Raw genomic sequence first — 22,029 nt, forward strand, 5'->3', positions numbered from 1 at the left:
TGTATTTTATTCTGTGCCTGTTCACCGCCCTGAGTCCTGAATCAGTCCGCCTGATTAGGGCGGTATATAAATTTAATAAAACAAACAAACAAACAAACAAACAAAACAAACAAAAGAAAGTTTCAGAAGAAAACAAAACATTCAATTCAACTACATATGCTAGTTTTGTGGCCGCTCAAGAAATAGTCAGGCACGGGGTGGGTTTTGTGGCTCCCGGTGTTTTCTTTTCTGTGGGAAACAGGTCCAAATGGCTCTTTGAGTGTTTAAGGTTGCAGAGCTCTGGCCTAGAGATTAGGTGAAGGCCACATGTTAAAAGGCCAGGAGATTACATTTGAGATCTACGTTTATGGCAAGGATGGGGTAGTGCAAAGGCTTTAAAAATAACATTGTCCTTCGTTCTTACAATAGAAAGGCCAACTGTGAAGCATGCTTTGCAACTCAAGACTTCAATGACCCTGAGAAATAATACCATGTGTCCATGATTCATGGTTCCTAGGAACATATTTGCAAAGTTTGTGGGGTACTCACAAGAGGATGAACCTGGGAACAATGCAGTGGTGAAATCTGAACCGGTTTACTACCCGGTTGCTGGCTGCACACGCGCAGTGCACACCAAAAGGAGGCATGCGGTAAATAGAAAAGGGACAAGGGGGGTGATCAGCTGTGGCGTGCAATCTTTTTTTTTACTTTTAAAAGCATTGCTTTTAAAAGTAAAAAAAAGCCTCTGACGATCACGCTGCTCAGCTGTGATCGTCAGAGGCTTTTTTAAAAACATTTTTTCTACAACCTCTTCGGCCGAAGAAGTTGTAGAAAAAATGCTTGTAAAAGAAAAAAAAGGCTCTGACGATGCCAGCTGAGTTGCCTGATCGTCAGAGGCTTTTAAAAGCATTTTTTTCTACAACCTCATGCTTTTAAAAGTAAAAAAAAAAATCCCTCTGATGATCGCGCGCCTCAGCTGGGCATGGGGGGGGGCAAGGATTTTTGCTACCAGTTCTCCGCCGCCATCGCTTTTATTTTTTTAAGTTTTTTAATAAAAACTTTTTTATTTCAGCAAGCTGGCCTGGCCTAACTCCCCTCTTTTAAATTTTTTAATTCGTGATTTTATAAATTGGGTGTTTTAATCTGTGTTTCGGCCAAAATATTTAATAATTTTAAGGGATTTTTAATATTTGTATTATCTGTATTTTATCTTGGCTGTTCACTGCCCTGAGTCCTTCGGGAGTAGGGCGGTATAGAAATTGAATGAATGAATGAATGAATGAATGAATGAATGAATGAATGAATGAATGAATAAATAAATAAATAAATAAATAAATAAATAAATAAATAAATAAATAAATAAATAAATAAATAAATAAATAAAATCGCTACCGGACCGGGTGATGGCTCGAGGAAAACCTCCGGAGCCCAGGGAGGGCAAAAATGCCCCCCCCCCATGGTGCAGGAGACAGACTAGGCCACACCCACCATGGCCACGCCCAGCAACTCGGTGGAGAGCCCCTTGCTAAAATTTTTGAAGCCCACCCATGGAGAAGCTCCATAGATATGACCATGCTAAGTGTTGGAGTTCCTGGAAATCTGATGACAAATGAGCTACAGGAGTCAGGACAGAATACAGAATAACAAAGTTGGGAAGAGACCTTGGATCCAGCCCCTTACTCGAGCACAAGACCCTATACAACATGATTATGGACTGAGCAACCAGGACCAACTGCTACAAAACTGTTGCAAGAAAAGTTGTCTAATTCTGGATATCCAAGACTAAGCTTTAGGGGGAAAAAAATCACATAATGCCAGAATTGAAAAGATAGCAGCAGACAGCAAATGCCCCCTTTGCAAAGAACTAAAGAAACAGGGCAACATCTGGATAGCTTCTGCAAGAATATGACACAGACCACAGCCTGACATTTAGCAGCAATGGTGTATTGGAGTATCTGCAAGGAATACCATTTGCCAGTAAGCAAGAACTGGTGGTACCACAAAAATGAACTAAGTAATAGAAAATGAAGACGCTAAGGTGTTTGTGGGACTTTAGAATTCAAACAGATAAGCACCTGTCACATCACACCGCAGACTTAAGAATTGTTAAAAAAAAGAAAGAGAAAAGAAGCTGGATATTGGACATTGCAGTACCTGGAGACAGCAGAAGAAGAAAAACAAAGAACAGGAGAAAATCACAAAATACAAAGAACTGACGTGTGGTTTTGTTTCTCAAAGTCATTTGAAGACTCAGTTGCAAATAGAACGACTGTGGCAAAAGAAAGCAAAGATAATAAATTAATAGGTGCTTTGGGTATGATCAGAAAGCATCTGGAGCACTACTTGAATATCATTGGCATTGACGAAATCACCCTCAGTCAATTGCAAAAGGCAGCTTTACTTGGAACAGCTTACATCCTGTGATGATACCTTTAATATTAACATACAACAATAATGGCCTATCCCAGGTCCTTGGGAAGGACTCACTAGGTTGCACAAAAATGCCAAATCCAGTCTAAACATCTAGCTGACTGTGTGACTGATCATAATATTTTATTGATCAGCCAGCCCATATCAGAATGTAAAATGCAGAACAATCGTAGGACCATGCGTTACAAAATGGAATAAAAAGCAGAACTAAAAAGACATGCATGCCGTATTTCTGTGACACTCCTACAATTTATCCCAATCATATCCACATACGCTGTTCTCAATTGTACATTTTGTCCAGATAAAGAGTCGTGTTATATGTAATATTCTGACCGCACATGAAATATGTTGTTTTAATGATAAGGATCCCAATAGGCCATTCCTCTAATGTGCACTGCAAGATACTGATCTCTCTTCTTCTAATACAGTTGACATTCAAATAATATATGTACTGTATCCTCTATCTCTGGAGCTCCACAAATGCAAGTACATTTGCGGTAAGGAACATAGTTAAAACATATTTAACTATTGTGTCAAGCTGCTCAAATCTTGCTTGAGTAAACATCCTCCTGAGATGTTTGGGTATTTCTGTACTTAGATATTCTTCACTTTGAAAGTTGTGTTTATAGTAGCTCATTCATTTTGATGTGTTAGCCTTCTTGAGGGCAGTTATATCCCCCTTGAGCTTCTATATTCAAAATTCTTTGGGCAACAATATTTTTAGCTTGTTTTCCAGAAACAGTTGGACAAGATAAGGTGGATAAGGTACTTTTTTTAAAAAAAACAAAACAAATCCAAACTCTACAATGAAATAAACCCCAATGGAAAACTTCTGAATAGTGCGTAATGATGATTCCCAGAATGACTCAGTGTTAGCCAGGATGGGATGGAGAATTATGGAAATGGAAGGACAATGACAACAGCCCATAGCATGCTACAGAATTGTAAAAAGAATGAAAAAATTAAACCCTAGAAACACTTCATCCATTCTGTATAGAATATAGAATTCTTTATTGGCCAAGTGTGATTGGACACACAAGGAATTTGTCTTAGGTGCATATGCTCTCAGTGTGCATAAGGAGAATAAAATACATTCATCAAGAATAAAAAGATACAACACTTAGTGATAGTCAAGGTTACTAATAAGCTATCAAATCATACTAGGAAACAAATAAAAACAATATAAATTGAAAGGTATAAGCACATGGTGATACTAATAAGTGGGAAGAGATAGATACTAATAAGGAAGAGAAGAATAATAGTAATACAGTCTTAGTAAATGATTTGACAGTGTTGTAGGAATTAGTTGTTAAGCAGAGTGATGGCATTCAGGAAAAAATTGTCCTTGTGTCTAGTTGTTTTGGTGTGCAGTGCCCTATAGCGTTGTTTTGAGGGTAGAAGTTCTAGCATGATATGTTGATGTACTAGTAAAAATTAAATCCCACAAAATCTACTTCGCACGCACATTTTGTTAAGAATGGTTTAACTGGCTGCACAGGTCTAGTGCATTTAAATCTTCTGCCAAGTTTTATTTTTAAAGACCCAAAGTCTCTGCATCTAGAAATGTAGTCTTATATGCCTTTGATAATGAATTGCTATTACATTGTTGTTGTTGTTAATTATCAAAGGGAAAACGAGTATGGAAGAAAATGTAAACCAGTCGATTGAGCTCAACTGAAAGAAAAAAAAGGAGAAAATTGATTCCTTAAAATTGTTTCAAAATTGAATGAAGGTACCATATTTTTCAGAGTATAATATGCACCTTTTTCCCCCCTAAAAGGGGGTGAAAATTTAGGTGTGTCTTATACATCGAATGTAGCCCTGCCCACCCACTGGCCCCCACCCTTTGGCCTCTGCTTCCCAGCAGTTTACCTCCTTGCAGCAAGCAGCAAGAAGAAACAGCCCATTTCAACTTCAGCACAGCTTAATTAGCACAAGTTGATTGGATCGGCCTCCCGACTCTCAGCTGTTTTGCTCTCAGCTGTTTTGCACAGGCCTCTGCTGCTTGCTGCAAGAAGGTAAATTGCTGTAGCATATTTTTTTTTCCTTGTGCTAATCAAGCTATGCTGAAAATGAAACTGAAAGTAAAGCAGGCTGTTTGCTGTTTGCTGTTTGCTGTTTGCCGCAACTAGGCAAAATTGCTCAGAGGCAGAGGCAGATTTCTTTTTCTTCTTTTCCTCACCGAAAAAGGTAGGTGCATCTTATAGTCCGGTGCGTCTTATACTCCGAAAAATACAGTATGTCATAAATTACATTCTCTGTCTTTGGAAATGGGGCTTTACTTTTGGAGTAGATATAATGTACCTGTAAAATTGGCCAAATGCTTCCTGATAAAGATGTGAGATAGATTACATAGAAAATACAGAAATATTTTAATATTGATAGAAAATCAAATACTGGAATACTGCTATCATGTTACCCCTAATCCTCCTTTTCTGTAGACTAGCCATATCCAATTCCTGCAACCGTTCTTCATATGTTTTCATCTCCAGGCCTTTTAATCGTCTTAGTTGCTCTTCTCTGCACTTTTTCCAAAGTCTCAACATCTTTTTTGTAATGCGGTGACCAAAACTGGATGCAGGTGCAGTCTTCCTAAGATTTTATTAAGTGATACTAATACTTCAAGGGGATGCGGTGGCTCAGTGGCTGTGGAATTGGGATCATAGAAACATCCAGGAGTATAGAAGAGTTCAGAGGCAGATGCATAAATAAATGTCTTAAACGTATTTATTCCTATGATAAAGCATATTAACTATGTACAACAGAGATCAAGTCTCATGAGAAACAAACACAAGAAAAGAGAGAGATGGAGAGAGCGAGGTGGAAAAGGTTGGAGCGGGTTTTATACTCAGGGTAAGCCCTTCCTTTTCACATGGGGTGGAGACACTCTCTGCCTCCACTGGTGTCTATATGACACATGTGCCAATGGCTTGCAAATACTTTTTTTTTTTAAATTTGATTTATATGCCGCCTTTCTACGGAGACTCAGGGTGGCTTACAGTGAATTAAGCAATAGCCTTCATACTTTTGTATATTTTTATACAAAGTCAGCTTATTGCCCCCACAAACTGGGTCCTCAATTTACCTATTTTAGAAAGGATGGAAGGCTGAGTCAACCTTGAGCCTGGCAAGATTCGAACTCAGAGGCAAATATTTGACAGTGGCTAAGACGCTGGGCTTGTCAATCGAAAGGTCGGCAGTTCAGCAGTTCGAATCCCTAGTGCCGCATAACGGGGTGAGCTCCCATGATTTGTCCCAGCTTCTGCCAACCTAGCAGTTCGAAAGCAGGTAAAAAATGCAAGTAGAAAAAATAGGGACCACCTTTGGTGGGAAGGTAACAGCGTTCCGTGCACCTTTGGCATTGAGCCATGCTGGCCACATGACCATGGAGACGTCTTCGGACAGCGCTGGCTCTTCCACTTTGAAACGGAGATGAGCACCGCCCCCTAGAGTCGGGAATGATTAGCCTGTATGTGCAAGGGGAACCTCCTTTACCTTTTACTAATATTTCACATGATTTTGATTCTATGCCTCTGTTTATACAATCAAGGATCATATAATCTTATTTGGTCACATTTCTGAGCCCTCTTCCCCCAAAGCTAGCTTTTTTCTACCTGAGCTAAACTTTTCATACCTCATTTGGTGCTTAAAATACTCTCCCCTAGAACACCAGGGAGAAACGTTTTCTGCCATCTTTTTGCTAATCAAGCCATTCGTGTCTTGCCGTGAATTCACCTTTTGTGATGCACTTCAGATGCTGCAGGAAAGGAGGCAACGAGCATTTGCAGATGGGACAGAATTCCAGGAAACCACTTTCCCTTCTCCAATCTTTGGCATTCTCTGTTTGGAATATTTCTGGGCCTCCCCACCCCGCGCCCCCTTCCGGCCCCCTTCCATTTTAACCCCAGTCCTAATTGCCCTTCAGTATCAAAATTAATTGTGTTTGCTGCTAAAAGGCCAGCGTAGCTTAAGGTTACTCCAGGGTGCTGGCAGCCGATGCATCTTCTCTAAATGGCTTGATTGCCGTCTATGGAAAGATTTGCCTGGCTGAGGCTATACATTACAGTCCAATTAGGGTGCAGATCACTGCATGAGTCTTTAACTTTATCTAGTAACTGTCAGTGGTGCTAATGGCAACTCACGGAGTGAGAGAGAAGGCAGACTCAACTCCAAGCCACATCCGAATAAAAGCCAACAACTTCTTTCGGCCTCTTCTTCTAGATAACATGCCAGCTCTTAAAAAAAAAAAAAAAAAAAAAACAGCTGCCAGGTTCCCATAGAAACATTTACAGATACAGAATAACAGAGTTGGAAGGGACCTTGTAGGTCATCTAGTCCAACCAAGCAGGAGACCCTACACCATTTCTGACAGATGGCAGTCTAGTTTCTTCTTGAAAGCTTCCAGTGATGAAGTTCCCACAACTTCTGAAGGCAACTTCAGAAGAGCCTTGATAGTACAGGGGTTTAGTGCACACTGTTATTAACACAGCTGCCTGCAATTTCTGCTGGTTTGAATCTCTCCAAGGCTCAAGGTTGACTCAGCCTTCCATCCTTTCTAAGGTGGGTAAAATGAGGACCCAGTTTGTGGGGGCAATAAGCTGACTTTGTATAAAATATACAAAAGTATGAAGGCTATTGCTTAACGCATTGTAAGCCACCCTGAGTCTCCGGAGAAGGGCGGCATATAAATCAAATTAAAAAACAACAACAACAAAAACTTCTGTTCCATGGGTTGATTGTTCTCGCTGCCAGAAAATTTCTCCTTATTTCCAGGTTGAATCTCCCCTTGATCAGTTTCCAGCCATTATTCCTTGTCTGGCCTTCGGGTGCTTTGGGGGAAAAAGCTTGATCCCCTCCTCTCTCTGGCAGCCCCTTAAGCACGGGTGAAATCCAGCAGGTTCTGACAGGTTCTGGAGAACCGGTACCGGAAATTTTGGGTAGTTCGGAGAACCGGCAAATACCACCCCTGGCTGGCCCCAGAGTGGGGTGGGAATGGAGATTTTGCAATATTCTTCCCCCAGGAGTGGGGAGGGAATGGGGATTTTGCAGTATCCTTTCCCTGGAGTGGGGGGGGGAAATTGGGATTTTGCAGTATCCTTTCCCTGCAGTGGGGTGGGAATGGAGATTTTGCAGTATCCTTCCCCTGCCATGCCCACCAAGCCACCCCCACAGAACCGGTAGTAAAAAAAATTGGATTTCACCACTGCCCTTAAGTATTGGAAGACTGCTATCATGTTTCCCCTGGTCCTTCTCTTCACTTGCATGACACTTGCGTGACATAGCACTGCTGACCTCCTTCAGATAGCCACCATTCATTTATTGCATTCAGGATTCATACATGCATGTCTGTGCGGGCATGTAAAGTTTATACAAAGCACTAAAGAAACTCCAAAATACTGAACACATTCACACACACAAAAGGGAGGTTTTGGATATGAACAACAATGAAGTAGAGGCAGGTTGTGCATCTCACTGAAAAAACAATTTGCCAATAGCAAAATACCTGGTCCGATGTATTTCTGCTTGTTAAAAGTCTGCTTCAGTGACTCAATTGCAAAACCCGAAAAAATATTATCAACAAAAAAACAACTCCAACATCAAACGCCTAAGAATTTTATTCAATGTAACAATACAGGCAACTTACGACCACAATTAAGCCCCAAATTTCTGTTGCTAAATTAAGTGGGTTTTCATAATCATAAATTTATTTGTCAAGCATATATAAGATAACAGGTAAAAGTATAAACACGCCCCTTACAGACCTCAACAGGGGTGAGGGTGAGGTCAACAGTAGACAGTTTAAGGTTAAAGTTTTCGGGGTTTGGGGAAATAACCACAGAGTCAGGTAGTGCATTCCAGGCGTTGACCACTCTGTTGCCGAAGTCATATTTTCTGCAATCAAGTTTGGAGCGGTTCACTTTAAGTTTGTATCTATTGTGTGCTCGTGTATTGTTGTGGTTGAAGCCGAAGTAGTCATTGACAGGAAGGACATTGTGGCAGATAATTTTATGTACTATGCTTAGGTCAGACTGAAGTCGGCGTAGTTCTAAGCCCAAAATTTGGAGTCTGGTGGCATAAGGTATTTTATTGCGGTTAGAGGAATGGAGGACTCTTCTTGTAAAATATCTCTGGACTCTTTCAAAGATTGTATTTACAGTATGTCTGCTATGCAATACGGGTTCCAGACAGATGAGCTGTATTCAAGAATTGGTCTATCAAATGTTTTGTATGCTCTAGTTCAGTGGTGGCGAATCTTTTACTCATTGAGTGCCAAACAGGTCCGTGCTTCGCGCACTTTGCACATGCGTGTGCCATCTGGGCTAACGCGCAGCTCCTCCCTTATGCGCTGTGCATGCAACCTCAGCATCTGCGCATGCACGCAACTTTCGCATGCATCCCCCATGCACTGCTCACGCAACCACACCATCTGCGTATGCACACAGCTTTCGCATGTGCGCCTCACCACACATGGTGCACGCAATCACACCATCTGCACATGCATGTGGTTTTCATGCATGCAGTGCATGTGCACAAACGCTGTCTGCGCATGTGCACACTGTGCACCAGTACTCTTATGTGTATGCGCAAATGCACACGCATGCACAGGAGAGCTCCGAAGACCAGCTGGGTCCCCTGAATTGTGTGCATGTGCCCTGGAGGCCTGAACATCAGCTGGGGCACATGCCCATGCACAGCTGCAGGTGAGCTGGGCAGCAGCTCGTGTGCCCGGAAAAATGGCTTTACGTGCCACTTCCGGCACGCGTGCCATATGTTCGCCATCACGGCTCTAGTTAGTAGTACAACATTACCAGAGAAGAAGCTATGCAAGATTAGGTTAACAACTCTTAATTTCTTGCCACAGTTGTTAAGTGAATCATTGCAGTTGTTAAGTTAGTAACTCGGTTGCTCAGTGAATCAGGCTTCCTCACGGATTTTGCTTGCCAGAAGGTCCAAAAACAAGGGATCACATGATCGTAGGGCGCTATGGCCGTCATAAATATGAACCAGTTGCCAAGCGTCTGAATTTTGGTCACGTGACCACAGTGCAACGGATGTAAGTGCTGTTGTAACTTTGAACCGTCACTAAACAAACTGTTGTAAGTCAAATGCCTCTCCACAGCAGGGCCAGAATCAAGCAGGGTGTGTGGGAATCAGCAGGATATCTAAAGGACCTGATCTTCCCAAAACAAAGAATAGCTTTCTTCAGAGCCAGATTTAATATTCTCCCCTCAGCACTTCTCCAGGGTAGGTATGGGAGTGACGACTTTTATGTAGGCTTTCTCCTCCAAGACTCAAATCCGGCTACCCCGTGGGCAGTGGCAAAATTTTGTGTCACTGGAATGTCCACAAGAAAAAAAAACTGGTTACAGAATTATAGATGTCAACTGGTGCCAATTTTTTGGAGCTATCTATAACAGTTATTGGAAAAATACATTTACTCACATACTTATCGGCTCTCCACTCATGTAAATAAGGGAATGACCCTAACGATTTGAGATTATGTATTTACATAACAGGGATGTTACTATTCATGATTAATGTCAGTATTATTTTTAATTTATTGTATGTCTATTGCTGGTCGAGGACCGTAATGAAGTTTTATTCATTCGTTGTAAGCCAAATATTACCTGAACTGGAAGGACGTTCACATTGGTCTACGATTGGGCCTGGTGGCTCAGCAGACTGATAGCATTGTGATTAACACCAGCTGTCTGCAATTACTGTAAGTTCGAATCTCACCAGGCTCAAGGTTGACTCAGCCTTCCATCCTTTCTAAGGTAGGTAAATTGAGGACCCAGTTTGTGGGGGCAATAAGCTGACTTTGTATAAATATACAAAAGTATGAAGGCTATTGCTTAACGCATTGTAAGCCGCCCTGAGTCTCCGGAGAAGGGCGGCATATAAATTTAAAAAAAATTAAAAAATTAAATTAAATTAAATTAATTACAAAGACAGCATCAAAAGACAATGCAAAGGACCAGCTGTCTGCAAGGAATATCAATCCTTCCATTCCCCACCGTCCAGTCAGAGCTGAAGAACCTTCTTGGATGAGAAGTGAAACTCCTTCAAGGAAAAACCAGAAAGTCCAGGTGCCTCTTGAAAAAAGCACCTTTGGGACATCAAAAGATGATAACTTCATCTCCAGTGTATGTATGCATGAATGGTAGATTAATGACCACAACAGTGTGGTTCTGCTTCGGTTTGTTGGAACTGATTTTTGAATCCCACAGAACATCAAATAATCCCATGTCCTGGATCCTTCTAAATCTCTGACTCCGCATAGGAAGAGCAACAGCAACAGCACTTAGACTTATATATCACTTTACAGCCCTCTCTAAGCGTATGGAGTCAGAGTCAGCGTATGGCCCCCAACAATCTGGGTCCTCATTTTACCCACCTCAGAAGGATTGAAGGCTGAGTCAACCTTGAGCCTGGTGAGATTCGAACTGCTAAATTGCAGGCCGCCGGCAGTCAGCATTAGTCGCCTGCAGTACTGCACTTTAACCACTGTGCCACCGTGACTCATTTAGTCCTTGGCTTCTCCAGATCAGTGGAAAGTCCACTAAAGACTGGGCTTCACGAGTGTGCATGAAATTGCCCCACTGTTGTGATAATTATTATTATTATTATTTATTATTATTTCAATTTGTATACTGCCCTACTCCCGAAGGACTCAGGGCGGTGAACAGCCATAGAATAAAACATATGAGTACAAAATTTAAAATAAAATAAAACGAATTAAATAATTTGGCTGAAAATTTAAAACCCCAATAATTTAAGACCAAATTTAAAATTTCCATTTAAAATACGAGATTCCAGCTCACCCAGAAGTGTTTAAGGGAAAAAAGTCAGGTGCCCCACTGTAAATAGTTATGTTTGACCACGGAGAGCTGCTTTTCATGAAGACTGAAGCACAGCACAGAGGGGTGTCCTCTTCAGACTTACAGTCAGGGTTTTGGAAGCCACATTTTTGGAGGTGAACATCTCTAATGGTCCCTCCTTCTCCTATTTCTCACACAACTACAAGCCTGCGAAGTGAGCTGGGCTGAGAGAGAGTGACTGGCCCAAACTCACCTAGCCAGCATTCATGCTTTGTTGTTGTTAGTCACGACATCATCTCCGACCCATTGTGACCCCCATGGACAATTTTCCTCCAGGACTTCCTGTCCATTACCATCCCCCAGAGTTCATTTAGGCTCATGCTGACTGTTTCAGTGATTCCATCCAGCCACCTCGTTCTCTGTTGTCCCATTCTTCTTTTGCCCTCAATCGTTCCTAGCATTAGGCTCTTCTCCAGTGAGTCCTTCCTTCCTTCATGCCTAAGGCAGGACTAGAACTCACAGACTCCTGGTTTCTTGGCCAGCACCTTAAAAACTACACCAAACTACACCTTTACTTTACAGATGACTCTCATAGTTGAAAAGGCATGTGCCTAGGGGTAGGGCGTTCTCTGTGGATGCTCCCACCCTCTGGAATGAATTACCTACTGAGTTCCGGACGGCTCCTGATCTCCGCTCCTTCCGTCGGGACTTGAAGACTTGGCTTTTCAAACAAATAGTCTGAGACTGATTCCGGGCTTTATTATTTACTACTAATTAATTCTTTCGATTAAATTATGATTTTATTGTACTTGTTTCTTAACTTGTGTTCGCCGCCCTGAGTCCTTCGGGAGAGTGGCGGCATATAAATACATGTAATAAATAAATAAATAAATAAATAAATAAATAAATAAATAAATAAATAAATAAATAAATAAATAAATAAATAAATAAATAAATAAATAAATAAATAAATAAATAAATGGTTGAAAAGGCATCCCACAATTCACCAAAGTTGTACAGAGGAAGGAGGATGACCTTGACAGAAATATGCAAGAAAGTTTGTGGATACAAAAGGGGCTGGAATATTTTTAAACAATGTGATTACTTTCAGGAACAGCTCAGGCAGACGCCTGCCTGATTCACTGGAGTATAAGATGAGGGAGGAGGTGCAACACAGTCAGACTTGCAAGACACTGTTATTATAGACAATCTCAATAAAAGTAGTTTTAGTCTTCCTGTGGAGTTGATTTCCTGGTCTCGTCTACCTGGTAGGACTGACAAAAGCGAATATATTACCAAGGCATGGATGACAACTATAAACTAAGTCCCTAATTTCTCATATCTAGCAAGAAATATTCGTTATATATTGGGGAAAATACATTAAAAATAACCTACATTAAGAATGGAGGAGGAGGAGGAAAGTCTACCTACACTTGAGACGACTCTTGGTCACTATTTGGACATGGCTATGGTGCTTTCTTAGCAACAATATGAAAGTAAGGCCAGCTATTGTCTACTGGGAGGAGGAGGAGGAGACAAAGAAGAAGAAGAAGAAGAAGAAGAAGAAGAAGAAGAAGAAGAAGAAGAAGAAGAAGAAGAAGAAGAAGAAGAAGAAGAAGAAGAAGAAGAAGAAGAAGAAGAAGAAGAAGGAGGAGGAGGAGGAGGAGGAGGAGGAGGAGGAGGAGGAGGAGGAGGAGGAGGAGGAGGAGGAGGAGGAGGAGGAGGAGGAGGAGAAGGAGAAGGAAAAGGAGAAAGAGAAGGAGAAGGAGAAGGGGAAGGGGAAGGGGAAGGGGAAGGGGAAGGAGAAGAAGAGGAGGAGAAAAAGGAAATTTTGCTGCCTAAATCTAAGATTTCCTGGTGGTCTCCCATTCAAGTACTAAAAAGCTCTAAACTTGCATAACTATTTCTTAGCATCCACCAAGAATAGCTAAGTGCTGCCTCCTAGGAAAATGCACCGAAAAGGCTTGTTTTAAATTTCATTAAAGAGGCACCTATAGAGTATTTGGGGGGTGAGGATTATTTTGCAGAATGCTGCCTCTCAATCCCATTTGTCAGCCACTGTGGATTTTCCAAACATTGCTATTAATAATTTGCTTAGAAACTGGAATGCAATGGGACCACATGTGACAGACAGTGACAGACTGAAGAAACACTGATCTACATATTGGTGAGCATGATAGGTTTGACCTTAAGGTAGTTGTCTGTAAGTTTGTAATCAAGAAAGACAATGAGAGTGGGGATATGAATCATCTCTTGTTACATTCTTCTTTTTTTAAAAAAAAAATCTCGTCACTCCATTATATTCAAAATATAAGAATATCATGATTAATATTATTATTATACTAATAATGCCATGCTGTCTCACCATATGCATAATGCCATACTTTTCTTTCCTTTGGTTAAACATTTTTCCCCCTATATAGTAGTTGTGTTCTTCCCAAACACAACATATCACTGTCCCAGGGGTGTCTAAGTACAGTTGGTCCTCGACTTATGACTACAATTGAGCCCCAAAGTTATGTTCTTAAGTGAGACAGTTGTTAAGTGAGTTTTGCTCCATTTTACTGCCTTTCTTGCCACTGTTGTTAAGTGAATCACAGCAGTAACAACGGTTGTTAAGTGAATCTGGCTTCCCCATTGACTTTGCTTGTCAGAAGGTCGCAAAAGGGAATCACGTGACCCTGGAACATTACAACTGTCATAAGTACATGCCAGTTGCCAAGAGTTCCAGTGGTGAATTTTGACTGTGGGGATGCTGCATCTGTCTGAAGTATGAAAAATATAAGTCAATTTCTTCAATGCTTTTGTAACTTTGAACATTAAAATTTAAGTCACTAAATGCATGCTTGTAAGTCAACAATTACATGTATACATGTATTCTGTGATGGTCCAGTGGTTAGAATGCACTATTGCAGGTTAACTCTGCTCACTGCCAGCAGTTTGATCCTGATCGGCTCAAGGTTGACTCAGCCTTCCACCCTTCCGAGGTCGGTCAAATGAGGACCCAGATTGTTGGGGGCAAGAGGCTGACTCTGGAAACCACTTTGAGAGGGCTATAAAGCATTGTAAAGCGGTATATAAGTCTAAGTGCTATTGCTATTGAGGTACTGAATGACATAGGCTATCTAGATCTTGGTCTCCATCAGAATTCTTTAGGGAGAGTTAACATTTCTCATTACAAGAAAAATATTAACTCTCCTAAAGAATTCTAATTTAGACCAAGGCAACCTTATCCAACACATCAATGCTAGGGTTTCTGTATTGTACTCAACAACTGTTTATTAATCATGAATATTTATAGGGAGAAACCCATAAAGTGGAGGTAATGTTGTCAGAAGTAGCCCAGAATGTCCCTCAGTTGCTCACGAGAATGAGTTCTCCTACTTTCTCTCCCCATCCAACTCCTTCTTCTAAACTCCCTGTCTCCGCCCCTTCTGTATTTTCTCTCCTCCTCCAGGCACCCAAAGGTGCCTTTTCAAAGTTTTGTTTGTCCTTGAAGATGTGTTGCTTCTCATTCAAGAAGCTTCTTCAGTAGTAGAGCTGACTGCAATTCTTCCCAACCTCAGAATAGAATAGAATAGAATAGAATAGAGTAGAGTAGAGTAGAGTAGAGTAGAGTAGAGTAGAGTAGAGTAGAGTAGAGTAGAGTAGAGTAGAGTAGAATAGAATAGAATAGAATAGAATAGAATAGAATAGAATAGAATAGAATAGAATAGAATAGAATAGAATAGAATAGAATTCTATTTCTATTTGGAGGAGTATTTGAAGGCTGATGGGAGTAGAAGGGGTGTGGTGTTGTGGAAGTTTTGTGAAAGTTGTGGATGTTCCATCACTGGAGGTTTTCAAAAAGAGACTGGGCATCTATTTGTCCCTAATAGTATAGGGCCTCCTGCTTGAGCAGGGGGTTAGACTAGAAGATCTCCAATGTCCCTTCCAACCTGATTGTTCTATGTTCCCCTTTTGGTTTCTATACTAGTCACTTTTAAGGCCCACATCCTCTAACATAAGCCTATAATCCCCCTTCAGGTCATATGCTTTCCTTTTTATTATGACCTTTAAGACCCTTGAATAGAATAGAATAGAATAGAATAGAATAGAATAGAATAGAATAGAATAGAATAGAATAGAATAGAATAGAATAGAATAGAATGGGATGGGATGGGATGGGATGGGATGGGATGGGATGGGATGGGATGGGATGGGATGGGATGGGAGGGGATGGGAGGGGATGGGAGGGGATGGGAGGGGATAGGATAGGATAGGATAGAATTGAATTGAATTGAATTGAATTGAATTGAATTGAATTGAATTGAATTGAATTCTTTATTGGCCAAGTGTGATTGGACACACAAGGAATTTGTCTTGGTGCATACGCTCTCGGAGTGCACAAAAGAAAATATACATTCATCAAGAATCATAAGGCTCAACACTTAATGATAGTCATAGGGTACAAATAAGCAATCAAAATACTAGGAAACAATCAATATAAATCATAAGGATACAGCAACAAGTTACAGTCATGCAGTCATAAGTAGGAGGAGATGGGTGATAGGAACAGTGAGAAGGCTAATAGTAATAGTAGTGCAGCCTTAGTGAATAGTTTGACAGTGTTGAGGGAATTATTTGTTTAGCAGAGTGATGGCGTTGGGGAAAAAACTGTCCTTGTGTCTAGTTGTTCTGGTGTGCAGTGCTCTATAGCGTCGTTTTGAGGGTCAGTAGTTAGTAGCACCAGAAAGAGCAGTTGAGTGCATGTCCATCTTATAGCTCCTTTTCCCTGAGCTAAAATAACACTGTTCAATCAGCAATGCAGAGAATGCTACAAAGTTTGACGTGGGCAGGTGTTGGCTGTCACCATTTCCTACCACCTCTCACTTTACCCCTGTCCTCAGTTGCTGCCCTGTGTCTCTGGTTCCTCAGTACTAAGAAGCCATCTGCTCTGAGTCCAGACTTCATGGCACCTCACCAAATTTAGATTTAAAGGCAAGTTGCAGCAGCTAGTGCATAGTACCAAAGAGCAACCCCCCCCCTCTGTTTCTCGTTCTCCAATGAACTCTTAATCAATTGAATGGGAAAATAAGAAGGAGAAAGGAGAAGAGGAGAAAAGGAAAACTGCAATCAGTTGGGTAAGAATCATCATAGCTGACCTTCCCCTCGGGAGATGGGAGATTTGAAGGGGAGGGAGGAGGGTTTGCTCAGTGGAACTCAGGAACTCCTCAATAAAATTCCCAAGCATCTCATTAGGGTTAATTCCAGGAGTGAAATGCTCCCGGTTCGGACCTGATCGCCCGATCCGGTAGCGATGGAGGCGGGTGGTTCAGAGAACCGGTAGCAAAAATCCCTGCCCACCCCCCCATTGCCCAGCTGAGCCGTGCAATCATCAGAGGCTTTTTTTATTATTATTTTTAAAAGCATTTTTTCTACAACCTCTTTGGCCGAAAAAATGCTTTTAAAAGTAAAAAAAAAGAGAAGCCTCTGATGATCGCACGGCTCAGCTGGGATCATCAGAGGCTTTTAAAAGCATTTTTTTCTGCAACCTCTTCGGCTGAAGAGGTTATAGAAAAAATGTTTTTAAAAGGGAAAAAAGCCTCTGCTGATCAGGCAAGGCAGCTGGGATGGTCAGAGGCTTAAAAAACAAAGAAAAGCCTCTGCCGATCAGGCAACTCAGCTGGGATCGTCAGAGGCTTTAAAAAAAAAAGCTTCTGCTGATCAGGTAAGTCAACTGGGATCGTCAGAGGCTTTGAAAGCATTTTTTTACAACCTCTTCGGCCGAAGAGGTTGTAGAAAAAATGGTTTTAAAAGTAAAAAAAAAAAGATTGGCCATGCCCACTCAGTCATATTAACCCCCACACACACCAAGCCACGCCCACAAAACCGGTAGTAAGAAATTTTACATTTCACCACTGGTTAGTTCTGTAGCACATTCTGTAAATACTATGTGGGACTTTTCAACATGCCAAGGTTGATGTCAGCCTTGTGAGGAAACCCAGGCAGGAAGGACAGCTAGATGGACTAAAGCATGGGTGTCAAACATGATTTCATTGAGGGCCACATCAGGGTTGTGTTTGACCTCACAGGGCCGGGGTGGGTGTGGCCAGGGTGGGCGTGGCCAGCTTGACGTCCCTTGAAGTCCAGTTGCCTTTTGAAAAACCACCTTTGAGACAACCATGACTTAGATGACTGAGAATCTCCATAAACTCCCTGCCAAGAGACCTTCCATTGGAGGAAAACCAGGACCTCTGCCAATAAAGATACCTCTTATTCTGAATGTTGGCTCCTTATACCTTGCACTCAGTAACTCAGCCCGTGTGACAGCCCAGAGTTAACTCCTGTTTCTCAAGTCATCACTATCCATTTGTTAAAGATGACTTTCACGTTTTCATTTTGATAATCCCATTAACTTGCAAACATGTGCGTGCATGACTACTTCATTATACCAGCAACCCCAGTGGAAATGTTGCCTGCACCTGCACAGAGACAAGGATATTTAGCTAGGAAATATATATATACCGCACAGGACAAGAAAGCAGGAATAGCAACAACAAACAACTTGATGTGGTTGTGGGTCTTGTGTGCTCTGAGGAAGATGGGAGCTCTTGCCAGAGGTTCAACCCTACAGGACAGGTCTTATCAGAGGAGTCAGACAAAGAGTGTCCTTCCCATAAACAATTTGGTCAGATGTAACTTATAGAAACTCACGCTGGATCAGTTAACACCCAGGTCAACAAGGACCACATTTGGTGTTGAAATTCCTGGATATCTGGTGACAAGTGAGCTACGAGACCTGAGGACTATTGGCTGAACAACCAAGGAGAGCAGCTGCAGGGCTACCAGAAGACAAGATGTTGATCCATTGCAAATATACAAAGCTTGAAAATAAAGAAAATGATGCTTTGCTACTGCAAATCAAGTCCAAAAGAGGATATCTGAAAAGACCAAATTGCTCTGGAATTTTTGGACTCAAGCAGGAAAGCATCTGCCACACTCTACTCTAGAGTTATCCATTGTTTTTATTTATTTATTTTATTTATTTTTATATGCCGCCCTTCTCCGGAGACTCAGGGCGGTTTACAATGCATTAAGCAATAGCATTCATACTTTTGTATATTTTATACAAAGTCAGCTTATTGCCCCCACAAACTGGGTCCTCATTTTACCCACCTTAGAAAGGATGGAAGGCTGAGTTGACCTTGAGCCTGGTGAGAATTGAACTCGCAGTAATTGCAGGCAGCTGGATGTTAAACGCTGCCTTAGTAGGAGGCATTAGCCTCCTACGCCACTCAGGCTCAATTGTTGATGAGAAAGATGTAAAAAAAGGCTGGATGTTGGATGTTGCGGGACCCGGGAGAGAAGAGAAAGAACTGGAGAAAATCACAAAATCACAAAGATGCAGAAATAGACATATTTCCAATATTTCCAATATTTGAGGGGCTGCCACAAAGAAGAAGGTAGTGGGGTCAACCTGTTTGCCAAAGCACCAGAAGGCAGGACAAGAAGCAATGGATGGAAACTAACCAAGGAGAGAAGCACCCTAGAGCTAAGGAGAAATTTCCTGACAGTGAGGTTACTGAGCTAGTGGAACAGCTTGCCTTCAGAAGTTGTGGGTGCTTCTTCAGTGGAGTTTTTAAGGAAAGAATGGACAGCCACCTAGCTGAAATGGTATAGGGCAGTGATGGCTAACCTTTTTTTCCATGGGTGCACCTGCTATCGCGTTTGCGCACCCACACCCATAATGCAAGGTCCCCCTTGAATGCACCGCCCCATGCAAATGCACGTGTGACTCCCCTGCTCCACCGCACATGCATGTGTGATCCCCCGCATCCCGTTTTGGGCCTATCAGGCCTCCCTGAAGCCTCCGGAGGCCAGAAATGCCTGTTTCCAGACTTCTAGTAGGCCTGTTTTTAACCCTCCCCAGGTTCTGGAGGCTTTACTGGAGCCTCCGGGAGGGCAAAAACGGCCTCCCCTGGCCCTCCAGAGGCGCTTCGTAGGCCGGAAACAACCCATATCTTGGCTTCCAGGAGGCCTCAGCTAGCCAGCGCACACACATCCCTCCTGCGCGAGCTGCACTGGCTCCCAGTGGTCTTCCGGGTGCGATTCAAGGTGTTGGTCACCACCTTTAAAGTGCTCCATGGCATAGGACCCGGGTACCTTCGAGACCGACTTCTGCCACCAATAGCCTCCCACCAGTCAGTTAGCTCCCACAGAGAGGGTCTCCTCAGACCCTCCTCTCCATCGGCCAAGTTATGTCGGCTGGCGACACCCATGGGGAGGGCCTTCTCTGTGGGAGCCCCTGCCCTGTGGAACGAACTGCCCCCGGAAATACGTAAGATCTCCAACCTCCGGGTGTTTCGCTGTGCACTGAAGACCCTGTTGTTCCGCCAGGCCGGGCTATCAACATAATAATTTTAAATTGGGGTATTTTAAATTTCTGGGGTTTTAAATTGAGCTGAATTTATTTAATAATTTTAAATTTTTAATTGATGTTTGTCTTGTGTTTTTAAATAGGCTGTACACTGCCCTGAGTCCTTCGGGAGAAGGGCGGTATAGAAATAAAATTATACTTATACTTATACATGCACAGTGGAGGTGACCTGGGGCAATGGCTCGCGTGCCCGCAGACGTGACTCCATTTGTCACCTGTGGCACGGGTGTCATAGGTTCGCCATCAGAGGTATAGGGTCTTCTGGTTGAGCAGGGGGTTGGACTAGAAGACCTCCAAGGTCCCTTCCAGCTCCATTCTGATTGATTGATATCAACTTCCAGAAGTTGTAGGTGCTCCATCACTGGAGGTTTCTAGGAAGAGACTGGACAGCCAGTCTTGTGTGTAGAGGTATATATGGTCTGCTGCTCAAGCAGGGGGTTGGACTAGAAGACCTCCAAGGTCCCTCCCAACTCTGTTCTGCTCTTATTATGTCTGAAACTGAACTACAAAGGGCAGCATTTCCCCCCTCCTGAGAATCATGAAATGCAAAGTCATCATAACCCAAGAAGGAATCATTAGTCACTAAAACAAGGGACGGTAAGCCCAGGAAAAAAAATCAATAGAAGGCTATTGCCTTGTAATACAAAGGTGGCATTGCTGATTTTTATGCCTTTGTCCTTCAGGTGCTTCTTTGCTTCTCACTTCACTCTTTTTTTTCCCCTCCCCCCTCCACTTAGGATTTTACGTGCCTCATTCAGAGAGGCTCCCTCTGACATTCGGATGAAAGGGAGACGTTGTCTGCAATGCAAGGTGTCATTGGCTTCACGAAAATCCATCTTTTCCTCTTCAAGATGTTTGCCAAGGATCACACGGCTTGAAACTGATGAACAGGACCTTAATTCCCCAAAGCTCGCCATGCAGAAATAAAAGTAATATTTAAATACAGGGGATGAGAATTTCATTTATTCGTTTTTTTATTTTAAAAAAATCTATTCTTTCTCCTTTGTTCCTTTCCGTAGGGAGGGAGATGGAGCCGATGATTGACAGCTCCCCAGTTTCCAACTGCTTCTTACATTTATTCTTAAAAAGTTTCTGCATCTTTTTAAAGTAATTTCTTTAGTTGGAGAATTTTGGGGTAAATAGCAATACCAACAGCACTTACTTATATACCACTTTACAGTGATTTGCAGCCCTCTCTAAGTGACTTACAGAGTCAGCCTATTGCCTCCAACAATCTGGGTCCTCATTTTACTGACCTTGGAAGGATGGAAGGCTGAGTCAATCTTGAGCCGGTCAGAATCAAAAATAGAACTGGTGGCAGTTAGCAGAAATAGCCTGCAATACTGCAACTAACCACTGTGCAGGCAGGCAGGAAGCAAGCAAGCAAGCAAGCAATAGCACTTAAACTTATATACCGCTTCACAGTGCTTTACAGCCCTCTCTAAGCAGTTTACAGAGTCGGCATCTTTCCCCCAACAATCTGGGTCCTCATTTTACCCACTCGGAAGGATGGAAGGCTGAGTCAACCTTGAGCCTGGTGAGATTCGAACTGCCGAATTGCAGTCATCCAGCAGGCAGCTGGATGACTTCAGACAAATGGCTGTCCAGTCTCTTTTTTAAAGGCCTCCAGTGATGGAGCATCGTACAACTTCTGGAGGCAAGTTGTTCCACTGATTAATTGTTCTCACTGTCAGGAAATTTCTCCTTAGTTCTAGGTTGCTTCTCACTTTGGTTAGGTTCGATCCATTGCTTCTTGTCCTGCCTTTAAAAAAAAATGATTGCTGTTTATTTCTCCCATATCTCTGCCAAACTAGGACCAATAGATGAATTAAAGGCAAATGGCCTTTATGTTTTGTAACACTGAGGGATCACTCAGAGGGATCACCACTGAATCTAGCCTTAATGCAGTGGTGAAATCTATTTTTTTTTACTACTGGTTCTGTGGGCGTGGCCTGGTGGGCGTGGTGTGGCCTGGTGAGCATGGCAGGGGATGGATATTGCAAAATCTCCATTCCCTCCCCATTCTGGGGCCAGCCAGAGGCGGTATTTGCCGGTTCTCCGAACTGCTCAAATTTTCCGCTACCGGTTCTCCAGAACCTGTCTGAACCTGCTGGATTTCACCCCGGCCTTGATGACTTTATGAATAAACACTTCACCAGCTTCGCTTGTCTCCAGCAATATCCTACAGTTGTCCTGAGGACATTCCAACTTCGATCCTATCCATCTTGAATACTTGTACTCCAGTGTAACTTCTGTTTTCTTTGCTCATATTCAAAACATCTCACGTCTTCTTATCTTGCATTTTTTTTCTCTCTGTATTGATGTTCTTGATTGAGATCTTTTTGGTCTCTTTTCCTGTTTGATGCTGAAAGTTGTCAA

This window comes from Pantherophis guttatus, chromosome 13 (assembly GCF_059756535.1).
Source record: "Pantherophis guttatus breed Tessera chromosome 13, ASM5975653v1, whole genome shotgun sequence".
Lineage (NCBI taxonomy): Eukaryota > Metazoa > Chordata > Lepidosauria > Squamata > Colubridae > Pantherophis > Pantherophis guttatus.